The following is a 12,630-nucleotide window of genomic DNA, read 5'->3' as shown; positions in this document are numbered from 1 at the left end:
ATGTTCACCACCTTGGTACACCAGGTAGTCAGCTAACATAGTGGTGGCACTTACTCATTTTACAGTTATATTTCTCCCTTGCAACAGCAATGTCCACCTGGCAATTCTGTTTTGGCTTACTGAGCCATCTTTAATCCTTCTATCTAACAGTAATTGTATGGGGGTATGTTCTGTCAATATCGTAAGTGGATTAAGTCCCACTATGTAGTTGAAATGTTGTACTGCCCAGAAAACCGCTAACAAGTGTTTTTCACATACAGTATATCCCTGTTCTACTGGTGAGAGCATGTGTGATGCATACGCTACTGGTCTTGACTTCCCATGTGTCTCCTGTAATAGGACTGCTGAGAGGGTGGTATCAGTTGTAGCCACCTCCAATGAGAATGGTTCATTCAGATTTGGGGTTTTCAAAGCAGGCGCCACGGCCAGTGCTTGCTTCAGAGCTGTGATGGCCTGGGTGTGTTCTGATTTCCATTCCCATGTCAATACAAGTTTGCATTTACCTTTCAGGGACAGCAATATACATGGACTGCCCTACCACAGCATTTAAAGGAAGACATAAAGAGGTTCTCAAAGCCTGAATGCTTTGTCTAATATGTAGATGATTTACTCCTGCAGACGGAAACTAAGCAAGAACATCATCAGCTATTGACAGAACTGTTGCAATTATTGCATGCATTGGGATTAAAGGTAAATCCTAAAAAAGCACAGGTGATGAAACAAGAAGTTGGTTATTTGGGAATGACCTTGACACCGGGAAAAAGAGAAATTGATAAATGAAGAGTAGAGTCGGTTATGAAACTGCCTATTCCTCAAGATGTGATAGGGCTGAGGTCCTTTCTGGAGCTAATAGGCTACTGTAGGGATCACATTGATGGCAGCTCCTTTAATGGAATTACTGAAAAAGAATGTGGCATGGGAATGGAATGCATCACACATGCTCTCACCAGTAGAACAGGGATATACTGTATGTGAAAAACACTTGTTAGCGGTTTTCTGGGCAGTACAACATTTCAACTACATAGTGGGACTTAATCCACTTACGATATTGACAGAACATACCCCCATACAATTACTGTTAGATAGAAGGATTAAAGATGGCTCAGTAAGCCAAAACAGAATTGCCAGGTGGACATTGCTGTTGCAAGGGAGAAATATAACTGTAAAATGAGTAAGTGCCACCACTATGTTAGCTGACTACCTGGTGTACCAAGGTGGTGAACATGAGTGTCAGCTTCTGATAGCAAATGATCCCAAGGGACCATTTGTATCAAAACAAACAGGAGGGGTTAGAGACAAATTAGACAAAATAATGCTTGAGACTAAAGACACAATGGAGAAGGGAAAACCCTATTTTAAAATTTTTGTGGATGGCTCCTCATCAGTACAGGATGGTGAGAGGAGAACTGGGTGTGGCATCTACGTAGAGGATGAACAGGGACAGGAAAGGTATAGTATAGCTTTAAAGCTACCCAAAACCATGAGCGCACAAGCAGCTGAATTGGCAGCTGTAGCATACGTGGGTAGCCACCCAGAATATTTTCCACCTGATCAGACATACACTTTGATAGTATGTATGTTTGTAACAGCCTTACAGAACATTTGCCTCTGTGGGAAGCAAGAGGGTTTGTTTCAGCTGACGGAAAGCCCCTTCCATCTGCTGCTCAGCTGCAATATATATTTGAAGAAGCAAAGGGGAAAGAATACGGAGTTGTAAAGGTGAAAGCTCACTATAAATTGTCCCCTGAGGGGAATAAGAAGGCAGATGAGTTAGCAAAGCAAGGTGCTTTGAATGGGCAGGAATGGCAACCACAGATTGGGGAGATGGGAAGGCAGAAGGAACAGCAGATTAAGGTTATGGATTTATCCGAGGAGCAGAAGAAGGATAAAGAATTTCAAAAAATAATAGAAGGAGTAAGGTCAGAAATGTATGAAGAATACAAGGGTGTACATGTTAAAGATGGAGTAGTGCTATATGAAGGAAAGTTTGTGGTTCCAGAGTTAGGAAGAAATCAGATGATCCACTGGTACCATGATTTATGGGGACACCTGGGAGCTGAAAGAACCCTGGAAAAAATCAAGGAGGTGTGTTGGTGGCCTAGGATGAAGGAGGATGTGGAACATTATGTCAAGAATTGTTTGGTTTGTGCACAATATAATCCTGACAGAAATGTAAAGAAAGGAGCCCTCCGACATACCAGACCTGTGGAAGGACCTTGGACTAATTTGCAGATAGATTATGTTGGACCCTTGCCACCAACCACAGGAGGGTACAAATATATTCTTGTAGTAGGAGACACTTTCACCAAATGGGTGGAAGCTTTCCCAACTAAGACTAACACAGCCAAAGCTACTGCAAAAATCTTATTGGAAAGGGTTTTTACTCATTGGGGATTACCTCGGAGTACAGAGTCAGATAGAGGCACACATTTTACAGCCCAGATAATGCAAGATGCCATGGCACTTTTAGGAATTAAGCAGAAATTTCATATACCCTATAGACCACAGTCTAGTGGAATTGTGGAAAGAATGAATCGAACTTTAAAAAACATGATGGCCAAAATGGTACAACAACATCGAACAACATGGCAAGCAGTTCTGCCTTGTGTTTTGATGGTAATAAGGAATACAGTGGCATCTTCAACAGGTTACACCCCTTGTAAACTCATGACTGGAAGAAACATGAAAGGGTTAGAGGAGTTGTTATGGTTAGATTCGTCAGAACCTGAAATAGATGGGATTGTGTCAGAAAAGTGGGTGCAACAGTTGGTAGAGACAGTGAAAGAGGCCAATTATGTGGCAGCTCATCAAATAGGAAAGAAAAACAGCAGAGTAAAGCCTACTTTGACCCAAAAGTCAGTCCCATAGAATTAAGTCCAGGCCAAAGAGTGATGATTAGAATACACCAATCCACTTCATTTTTAAATCCAAGGTTTGCAGGGCCCTATGAAATCATAAACAAAGCAAGTCCATCAGTATACAGGGTGCTAACTTCTCCAGATAAAAGTGGATGGTACCACATCAACCAGTTGAAATTGGTGGGGGAGAAACAGGAAAATTATCATCATCGACATGTAACAATTGATGTACATGATAGTCCCAATTTTGGAGACTTGTCAATTGATGTACACAATAGTTCTGATTTGGAAGATCTGAATTTGGAACAGTTATTCCAAGAAGATGGCAACAGATCTGACCAAGGAGGAGTATCTCCATTTTCTCAGTTTGAAAAACAGGGGAAATGTGTAAATAAAATAAGAAGGAGAAATACATTGGTTGCTGCCTCCCCTGTCTTGAAACGAAATTGGGTGAGAAAAGATGGATGACTTGAGTCCAAAGATGATTGGGAGCCTAGATTGCATGGGTTGGAAAACCAGATAGAAAACATGGATTTAAAGTAATTCAAGATTGAAACTGGAAATAAGAGCAGGTATTACCCTTTGTGTGTTTACAGGTTTAATTCAATATGAAGTGAATAATGCATTTTATGGTGATGGAATTGACCATGACTGGGGTCATGATTGGTTGTGCTTCCAAAACATTACAGCCGATGAATTTTTCAACAACAACGTCGTTATGTGAAGACTATTCTGTGATTAAAAGAAACTTTTCTCAACGAATACGGGTAATACGGGCGCATGTGTAAGAAATGGAAGACTCGAATTTGTATTATGCTGGAGTAGATGGTTCCATGTGTGTGGATAAAACATTAAATATTCCATAGGGTACTGGGTACTTGTGATGATGATACAGAGAGGTTTTATGTGGGTGCAGTATTCCACATTCCCCATCATGGAAATAATTTAACTTACTCCTTGAAAAGGGTTCACAATGTAGGTAAATATCATGAGAATACTTGGATTTCCTTAAGCAACCCACCAAAACATGCTATTGTTATGAATGGTATCAGAAAAGGAATAGATTTATCGAAATGTCATTGAGGGAGGAAATCACTGGGCTTGTCCAGAAGAGATGACTAGACAAAAACTTGTGGATTGTGGATTTAATACTTATGAAAATTGCTCATTGTCTATTTTGCCTGTGGATAATGATTCTTTTCTGCAGTATGCACTGGTGGGACAAACATATTATATAGCAACATCAGCTATGACTTATACCAAGGGATGGAAAGAGTGTCCTTTGGAAAGTCACAATGTTGCAGTTGAGGATGTGACTTTAAATTTGACTATTGGAGGACAAACTTTGCCTAAACCAGCAGTGGAGAAGGTAGTGGAGGAAAGTCTTTCAATCCAATGAACTGATACAGATCGATAGTTGTGGGACTATGTTGTAACTCAGTTGCCACCGATTCCTCATTTGACTGCAGACTGGACACGAGTGGTGGAGGAGGCAAAGGAAATAATGCATCAGCGGTCTGAACATTCAAAAGTTATTAAGACACATGCTGAGAAGACAAATGAAATGTTGAGTGACTTAGACTTTTGAGATAAATTTTGGAATTGAGGATCAAATGTTCAAATACATCCATGGGTGAGGATAATCTCACATGCTGCAGTAATATTAATTTTTTGTACACTGATGATTGTATTATTTAATGTGTATCAACTCAGAAGATGGAAGGCTGAAATCTGAAGGGGAATGATTTTGCACTACTGAAAAAAGATGGCCAGTATAAAAATTGTATGAATTTAGTAAGTAAAAGTTATAATGTAAGTGCAGCACACCTGCTGGGGATCCCTGGCAATCCAATGAATGGTCAATAGAATAGAGGAGGATAGTGATCCTAAGATAAATCTTTGGATCAAGATGAGGGATATGTTGGCCAGAAAGAATGACAATCTTCAAATCAGTGAATTCAAATGAATCAAGGATAGTGGAAGCAGTCTTTGTTCTTGCCGTGTGCTTGGGGGATGGAGGCTGCCATTTTGTGAAGACACTCGATTCTCCATTTTGTGAACTTGGCATGCTGGACTTGATTAGTGTTTTAAAGAAGCCACAAAGATTCTTCAGGTAATCTACTGGACTGGAGGTCATTTCCAAATAAGCAGTTATTTGTGAGGTGTTCTCTGGTTGGCTATAACATGCAGACTTGTGAATGCCTGAGGTGATTCAAGCTCATTGCTGACTGAGAACAAAGTCAGCAACTGTCCCTTGATGGGAAGAGGACAATAGGTGGAGGCTGCTTGGACCAGAGCCAATGACCAGGTGTTAAAGGCCAGACACATGACCTGCGGCCAACGACACGGGAATGCGACATTTGAACTGATAAGCAATGGATATAAAAGTGGATGCTTTGTGTGTGCCGGTGGCGGTAACTTCGAAGAATAACCATTGCAGATACAAGCCAGAAGAACCCTGCGTGAAGCACGTGGAGAGTGAATCGGGACCACGAGGAACAAGGAGCGCCTGGCCAGCGTAAATTCCTCCGCCCGGGTAATACCTTTGCTATTCTTTGACTATCCAGGAGAGTCAGGGACACTTAGCAGGTGTGCGCACAAGGTATTTAGTGTATGAATTCACGTATTTGTTCGTTTGAACAATAAAGGTGATTGTCAGTAAATACAGATCTCTCTGTGCCTCACTCAGAATTGTTGGAAGAGGTAGAAGCGGTATATCTCTCTCTCTCTCTCTCTCTCTTTTTCCAACACAACATCCACAGAATATCCTGTGTTTACGTACCTGCACCTCTAGTTTTCTCCATTCCACAGCACTGTCTAGGGACCTGCCATTTATAGTATAACCAAATTTCATCATCTCTAATTCCATCTGCTGTTCCTTGGCCCTCTGTCCCAGTTTGTCCAGGTCCTATTGTATCTTAGATAACCTTTCTCACTGTCTGCTACACCAACAGACATGTTATCAACATTGTTGTCTCAGTTGTTACTACAGATGGCAAACAGTGTGTCTAGCAGTGAGGGAGCATCTTAAAGGACCCCATTGAGAGACTAGCAACTTTGGACAGCAGGTCCTTTATAGGATAGACACACCAGTCCTCACCAAGGGGTCTGCAGTGGAAAGGGTGAGCAGTTCATTCCAAGAACATACCGGTCAGTTAATTGATCATTGTACATTGTCCCATGATTAGTCAAGGATTAAATTGGGGGCTGCTGGGTACTGCAGGTCAAGGGCTGGAAGGGCCTATTTCTGCAAAGTAGCTCAATAAATAAAAGTTTCCTGGCATCAACATCTCAGAGGATCCATCCTGGACCCAACATATTGATGCAATCATGAGAAAGGCATGCCACAAGCTATACTTCATTAGGAGTCTGAGGAGATTTGGTATGCTACCAAAGAGCCCAGCAAACAGCCACTGAGCGACAAGACCTGCATCGCGTGGTGAAGGCAGCCCAGCGAATTGTCAGGATGGAGCTCCCAGGACTGGACACCATCTATTCCAGCAGACTCAGGAGGAAAGCAATCAGCATAACCAGAGACACCACAAACCCCGGCCACTCCCTGTTTGACCCACTGCCGTCCAGCGAAAGGTTCAGGACAGTAAAAGCCAGAACAAATAGACTGAGAAACAGCTTCTACCCCAGAGCTGTGGCCTCCATCACACCACTCCCACAGCACAAGGACTGAAACTGTGAGCACACACAAGGACTCAAATACTTACACTAACGACACTTTGTGCATTACTGTGATATTCTGGTGCTGCTGCAACTTATTTTCTGCTACTTATCTATTTAATACTGTTTTTCTATTACTTTCTTGTTTTTATCTATCGCTTTATTTAATTGCCCGAGAGGAAGCCAAGCAGAGTTTCATTGTATCTATGTATAATAACAAAAAAGATCATTCATTCATTCATTTCTATAGATGAGCTTTCTGTGTGGCTGAATCAGCACCTGGTGTCGAGGCTCCAGGTGTACAGGATTAAGAAAAACTGCAGAGGGTTATAAACTCAACCAGCTCCATCCATCATGGGGACTAGCCTCCCTACCATCAAGGACATCTTCAAAAGGCAATGCCTCAGGAAGCCAGCATCCATCATAAACGAACATCACCATCCAGGCCAAGCCCTCATCTCATTACTACCATGTGAGGAAGACAGGAGTCTGAAGAAATACACTCAATGTATGAGGAATAACTTCTTCCCTCTGCCATCATATTGTGAATGGTGCATGAATTCTACCTCACTCTGTTGCTCCCTTTTCCAGCCATTTATATATATTTTTGTTGTAACATAGTAATTTTTTTATGTATTGCTCTGTACTGTTGATGCAAAATAACAGATTTCACAGTTCTGTGGAAGGGTTTGTGTGTGATCGGAGTTCCTAAGAGGATGCCTGAACGCAAGAGTATTGTGACAGCGTTCAAGAGAAATATCTGCAAAAGTGTCATTTTTGGAGACAGGTTCCAGAATTAAAAGCAAAGTCTCTAAGAAAATGTCAGTTTTTAGGAGAGGTTCTCAGCAATACATTAACACGAAAAAGGATTTCCTGAGAGAATGTTGTGTGTGACAGGAATTCTTGTCTGTTGATGTTTGGAAAAATGTCCCTTAGAGAGTTTTTGTGTCTGGGAAGTATCCATGGCAAGTATCACAGGCTGTCAGTATTTGAGAGAGCAGCGGAGAAAGGACTATGGTAGAGACCAGAATGGAGTCCAGTAAGAAAGGGGGAGACATAATTTTTCAATGTAAAAGTTCCTAGAAGAGCTTTATTTTGCTTTTGCTCCTGGATTTGTGCACTCTATAAAATTTTAATATTAATAAGTGTTGACCTGCAAGAGTGCTGATGTTTGAGAGAGGTTCTTGAGAGTGTTTGAAAGGTGTCCTTCAGTGTTTGAGAGAGGCCTCTGAGAGACTGTCAATATTTGAGAGGGGTCCTTAGTGAAACATCATTATTAAAGTAGAATCCTTGATATAGTGTCAGTGGCTCAGAGGGGTCCTTAAAGTGCGTCAGTACCTGCAAGGGGTTCCTGTGGGAGTCTCAGTATTTGGTAAAACTTCATGAAAGGAACTCAGTGTTGGAGAGTGATAGCGAAGAGGGATAGACAAGATGAATGCTGATGACTTCAAGTGGCAGATGAAGGAGGCATGAGTCTGTACTTACAAGGTAAACACAGAAAGAGAAGGATCATTGAAATTTCTTCATGAACGGAATCGTTGGAAGATAGAATGTTTTTAAAGCTAAATCTGTTGAATTTGATCAATCTGCAAGAAGAGAGGTAGAAAAAAATGAAAAAGGTGGGAAAATTAGGAAATCATACGGTATCATGAGCTTCTAAGAAGAGCTGAAATTCAGTACAGATAAGAAAAATGTTCCTATCAGTAGAAACAAAAAGATATGACTGAAATGACTAGATCATATCTGTAAGTGAGCAAAGAACATTTACATTACTCCAAAGGGGAAGTCTCCAAACTTTGGGTTGGAGCATCCTTACAGAGTCTCAGAGTTTGCTTCAGAGAAGAGTGCTGCCGGCTCCCATAACACCAATTACCATACTTGGTAACAACTTCTTCTTGCTGTTTATCAACCCAGATACACCTCATGCCTGTGTACTTAGCCTCCTGCCCTACTCCGTATACACTCAGTACTCTGTGGCTAAGCACAGCTTCAAAGCCATATACTGTACAAAATTCAACAATGACACTACTCTTAAGTATCTTACATACCTGCATATTGCAGCACGACTCAATTAAGTGTCACATCTCACTCCAGTAAGCTAATTCATCTCCATCTTTGACTCATCCAAAAGCAGTAGTATTATCAGTGACTTTGAGTTTTGATGGGATGATTGTGATGGACACTGTGTTGTGGTCGATGAATGACCACGGATGCCTGACATGTGAGTTCCTGTTGTCCAGCTGGTCCAGAGCACAGCTGAAAGCCAAAGAAATTGCATCTAATTTACAGCCACCTGTTGTGGCTGTAGGCAAATTGGAGCACAGTCAGGTCAACTCTGAGGCAGGAATTGATTTGTGCCAAAATCAACTTCTCAAAACACTTTCTGATGGAAGTGCCGCTGAACAGTAGTCATTGAGGCAGGTCACTGTGCTCTTCTTGGGCACTGGTACATTTGCTGTCATTTTAAAGCAGCTGGGATCCTTAGACAACAGAAGGGAAAGGTTGAATATGCCCAACTGGTCTGCGCAGATCTTTAATAGTTGACCAGGTACGCATCTGAACCAAACCCCTTTCATGTATTCGCCCACTTGGAAGATGTCCGGTAGTCAGGCTCAGAGAGCGGTGGACCCAGCCCAATACATCATGGTTTGCGTTGGTTTATTATTGTCACATATACCTAGATACAGTGAAAAGTTTGTGCTGTATGCTGTTTATACAATCAAATCATTACACTGCCCATTGAGGCAGAGCAAGGTAAATAAAAATAACAACGCAAAATGAAGTGTAACAGCTACAGAGAAAGTGCAGTGTGGGCAAACAAGCATGAGATGGTTTTTGATGTCAAAAGTCTATTGGAGCTGCTATCAAAATAGCCTAAATGATGGTGGAAGTTTGTTTCCCGCACCGTAGCCCAAAGCTAGTGGGATACCCCAGGGGTCAATGCTGGGCCCACTGAGTTAGAGTTAACCAGCACCTTTTGTGTGTGTTGCTTTGGATTTCCAGCATCTGCAGATTCTCTCACGTTTAAGATTTACAAGGATGTTGCCAGAACTCAGGGGTCCAAATTATAGAGTGAGGCTGGACAGGCTAGAACATTTACTCTGGAGGATAGGTAACTGACAGGTGATCTTACAGAGGTCACACTAAGTATATTCTCCTGGGTTAGGGAATAAAGAACTAGAAGACGGGACAACTTTTTTTACGCTGATAGTGGCCTGCGTATGGAATGAGCTGCTAGAAGAGATGAGTAAGACTCTATGAATTTGTGGGCCAAAAGACCTGTACTCTGTTATACTCTTCCAGATTCCATGTTCTAGGTAAAGTATACTGTCCCTATCTTTCTTTCAGGGTCAAAACATCCAATACTACAGAGCATGCATTTTAGATAAGAGGGAGCAAGTTCAGAGCTGATGTGTGAGGCACAGATCTGGAAAGTGACGAGCTGCCCTGCAGTTGGAGGACCGTCCATGTGTATGGGTGGGTGGGAAGGGAGGACAGCAGGAGTGAGGAAAGGTTGTTTTTGCTGTTATGTGACCCAAAAATAAACTGAGTCATTTTTTTACCCTCCTCAACACTCAGTCCAAGACCAGCCTCATAAAACGGTAGCTGCTTATTTTGTCCTTCTATTGTCAGTTTGCATGGAACCATCACAAGATTCAGCGACAAATAGTCTTCCTGGCAAAAGTGACAAATACCACTGGGACAAGAAAACATTTACAAACGACACATGAGTCCCACTCTATATTTTCACCTCAACGCTAATAAAAACTAATGATCCCAGCTCACCAATGCCTGGCTTTGAACTACTCATGAGATCCTTAATTGGTGAAATATTAAAGGTGACACGAGTAATGCATTTAAAATCACTAACAATGATTTATTAGAGCCAGCACAGATTTTTATTCTTACAGTGACATCTAGAATTTATGAGAGCATTTTTTTATTTACATTGTTCCACAAAAGTGTTAGATTCCAGACTGCTATGTTCCTTATGTTCTGAACCCAAATTGGACAAGCAATATGTTGTTGAGTTGAGTTAATTTGTCACTTAAGACAAAATGAACCAAAGAGTTTTGTTTTAAAATCACAGTCTTATATTTTACTATTAACGTGCCATATTGGTAATCTACTAAAATATTCTCCTCTACATTCTACAAAAAGCACATTACTGTCAGGTTTAATTTAAAGTTTATAGCCATTCAAGCATACCTACTGTATATACATCTAAATGAAACAATGTTCCTTAGGGGCCCTATATACTAGTATATAGATCTCATACAGTGCATAAATAATATTAACACAATAACATCAACAAATAAAAATGTTCTGGAGATCACAAACAGCATGCAGATGCTGGATGTCCAAAGGAACACATACAAAATGTTGGAGGAATGCAGCAGGTCATCGCGCATCAATGGAAACGAGTAAACAGTCAACGTTTCTTCAGGACTGAGAAGGAAAGGGGAAGATGCCAGAATGAAAAGGTGGGGCAGAGAGGAAAGAGGCTAGCTGGAGGTGATAGGTGAAGCCAGGTGGGTGGGAAAAGTGAAATGCTGGAAAAGATGAATATTCCGCAAATGTACATGTTGACATAGATGACATATACAGTGGATTCCGTTTAATTGTGACAAATTGGGACCAGTAAATTTCTGCCCAGTTAAGTGGCAGCCCCTAATTAGCTGAAGTTTCATGGAAATAATTAAAAGGTGTAAAAAAGACAAACTACTGTTTAACTGAATAGCAAATTCTGTGTTTAAATGAAATACGTGACACTACCAATACTACTACAGCACTATAAAACTGTGTATTATTTCCTAATAGGTATTGACAGAGGAATTCATTGAGTGCATGTCGCCGTGTTCTTTGATTGACTGTAAATTTGTAAATGGACAAAATCGGCACAGACACCTAGTGCCGTTAATTGAGCGTCTTCATACAATGCTTTCAATGACTGCATCCTCCAGATAGTTATTTTCAATGTAACATTCCAGATGATTACTAATACCTTCAAATTCTTTACAGGTCCATTGTTGAAGTAGTGAAATTGTATTTCATTTTCACACCTGTCCGGTTCTTGCATCTTCAATTCTGAATGCCTGAAACTACAGTGAGCAAAGCAGTACTGATTTGTCTTACTGCTTATTTCTTGCAAACTATCAGTGACAAAAAGTTACCACTTTTTCAACACAAATATATGCATCTGGTGCTATATAAAAACTGTTCTCCCTAAGCACTGTAAAGTGTCTAACAGCCACACAAGTCCACACGACTGACACAAGTTAGAAACAGTTTGGCAACAGATACCTGTGTCAAATAAGCAAAGGGAATTCCGGCAATTTTCTGGGTTAATTTTTGGTTTTTTTAAGAGTTGTCCCACATAAGTGGCTGCCCCAATTAACCGATAGTGCAATGAACCAGAAACCACTGCAGTTAAATATACTACAGTGTACTGCTACTAGCCAACTACTTGCTGTTGCAGATACGAATACCACCAATTCTTGACACTGGTGTCTTATAAACAGCAAAGGGCTCCTGTCAGTCAAAGTGACATCACTGACATTCTGATGTCTTGGAGGGGTCACTTTAATTCTTAGTGCAAAGTAAATCAAAGGTCATGTCCCCCCACACTATTTGCAGATAGAAGCCTTGTAAAAAAGTTAGCAATGTTTAGAATATATTTACTTTTGTAATAAATCAACATAGTTAGATGGGTTTTTACAGCACTTTTTGAATAAAATTAACCCTTTTATGTTCAGAGTGCCACCTATAAACATCCAACAGTATTTCATATAACATAGAACATAGTAAGACACAACAACACAGCACAATACAGGCCTTTCGGCCCATATTGTTTTGCCAACCCTGTATCTACTCTAAAATCAACCTTTTCCTCTTATTTAGCCCTCCATTTTTTTATCATTCATAAGTGTTTCTTAAAGGTCCCTAACATATCTGCCTTGACCACCACCCTTAATTAGTTAATCTTCATAAACACAAGAGACTCTGAAGATGCTGGAAATCCAGAGCAACACCCACAAATGTGTTGGAAGAACTCAGCAGTTTAGGCAGCATCTACGGAGAGGAATAACAGTTGATGTTT

The sequence above is a fragment of the Hypanus sabinus genome, chromosome 11, assembly GCF_030144855.1.
Source record: "Hypanus sabinus isolate sHypSab1 chromosome 11, sHypSab1.hap1, whole genome shotgun sequence".
NCBI lineage: Eukaryota > Metazoa > Chordata > Chondrichthyes > Myliobatiformes > Dasyatidae > Hypanus > Hypanus sabinus.
Note: the sequence above shows the minus strand (reverse complement) of the source record.